This window comes from Mastomys coucha, unplaced genomic scaffold (assembly GCF_008632895.1).
Source record: "Mastomys coucha isolate ucsf_1 unplaced genomic scaffold, UCSF_Mcou_1 pScaffold22, whole genome shotgun sequence".
NCBI lineage: Eukaryota > Metazoa > Chordata > Mammalia > Rodentia > Muridae > Mastomys > Mastomys coucha.
Genome location: NW_022196905.1, coordinates 98,920,458 through 98,922,686, shown reverse-complemented (window position 1 = coordinate 98,922,686; position 2,229 = coordinate 98,920,458).

The window sequence follows — 2,229 nt, the reverse complement described above, 5'->3', positions numbered from 1 at the left end:
TCTTCTCCCCCTCTTCCTTTTCTCCCTCTTCCTCCTCCCCCTTTTCCTTTCTTCCTTCTCTCTCTTCTTCCCCCTCCTGCCCCCTTCTCTAAGTCTGCAGTGCTGAGATTGTAGGCCTACTTGGCCATGCTCAACTTGAAATTGTCTTCTTAAGTTTATTTTTAATTAATTGCTATTAATTAGTTTTCTTGATACATTATTCATATGTCCTGTGGTCTTATATGCCTTATTTGTTAGTTTCAGTGGAGTTTTAAAAGATTTTTAGAAGATTTTTAAAATTTTAACAGAACCCTATCTATGAAACAGGACAGTTAATTTTTTCATTTCACTAAGATATTCGATTGGTTTCTTTTTTCTTTTTTTGATTGGTTGTACTGTCTACAACCTCCAGTAAATCAGAAGTAATAGAAATAGCCACCATTGCCTGCTTCTTGATCTTAGCAGCCAGCCTTTTGTCATTAGATCATTGCTTCTGAAGCAATCTTTCCTTCCATCCTTTCTAATTTGTCAAAAGGTTTTTGTTTGTTTGTTTTTAATCATGTGTGAATATTAAGTTTTGTCCAATGCATTTTTGGTGTTAATTCAAGCAGAGGTATACTGTTTGCCTTTTATTAATTGGTGTATTCTGCATGTTGATCTTTGGACTGTCAGCCATTCCTCAGGTAATTTCTCCACGATTACGTTAGATCCCCTTGTGCATCTCTGGATTCTAGTTGTCTTTTCCTGCCAAGTCTTTCTGGCGTATCAGGACAATGCCAGCTTAAGGAGACGAATGGAAAACTTACTCCCCTATTTTGTGAAAGAATTTAACTGATAGCTTATGGACTTTATTCAGGAAGACTTTTAAATTACTTACTCATCTTTTCTTCTATATATGTGGATCAACAGGAAACAGTTGTTAAGGTGGAGATAGTTTGAGGAATTTGTAATTTTCCAGAAATTTATCTGTTTCATCTATTCCTTGGAGTAGCTGAATTTCAATTCCGTTTCTGTTTTTGCCATATCTGAGTTATTTGTCAGTTTGTCCTGGCTTTGGTAACACTTGTCTTTAGCAGTATTTTCATGGATAGTCTAGCCACAGGAAGCTTTGTTAATTTTCTTGATTTTTTTTCAAATAAACAAATCCTGGTTTCATTAGCTATCTCTTTTCTTTCCTGTTTGATTTAATTTTCTGGGTGGTTTCACTTCCTGTTTGGCAGTACCCTCTTTCAATCTTAGAATCTACATTCAGGAATTCTGTGAGATGTGTTGGAAATGAATCCTCTCAGTGTGTGTTCACCTGGGGATATATTTAATATGCCATTAATTTGAAGGACAGTTTTGTGGAATATAGAATGATGGACTGAATTCTTTTCTCTTTTGGAAAATTTGAATGAGTCATTCTAATGCTTCCTGGTCTGCACTGTTTTGTTAATGAGCAGGGTTTTCTTTTTGTCTGTGACCATCCATATTCTGATTATGTTGTCTCTAGGTCTGCGTCTCTTTCAGGTTTCCTCTTAGGACCTTGCTGAGATGTTAATATTTTCCTCTGATTTGGGAATTTTCATTGATGATGACTTCAGGCACATCGCCCTTCACTTTTTCCTCTAGAGTCCATTAGGTATCCGTGAGCAAGGCCAACACTGTGACACAGATCTGTGGATGTCTGTTCATTTTCCCTGAGTCATCTCTGCAGGACTAAGTTCTCTGGATTGGATAACTCGTCTTGTTGTCTCTTTGAATTTCCTTTTCCTTATGGCCTCTCAGATCTACTGCTGAGCTCAGGCACAGCTCTTTTCTTCAGTTCTATTTTCCAAACTTGAGAATTTTATGATTCATATATAAATTATATATATGAACATATATGAAATATATGTTATATATGCCATATCTTTTATACATTTACATGTTATATATGTTATATATTTATGCATTTTATATAATTTTTATATGTGCATATATATACATATATATGCTTCTATCATGATTCTCTATTTGGTTGTCACTATAATGCTTCATTAAATTACTTGGGTATAGTTTCTCTTGGTTCTTTGATATATTTATTACTTATGATTTAAAGTCTTTATTAACAACTATATTTTCTGTTTGCTATTTACTAATTAATAATTAACTTTAGCCCCTTGCTCTTCTGTTCTAAATATAGAGGGCTATTTTGCTAACATTACCATTTTTCAAGGTTCTTCTTATTTAGGCATTTAATATTTTAATTCCATCCATGTTCACAGAACA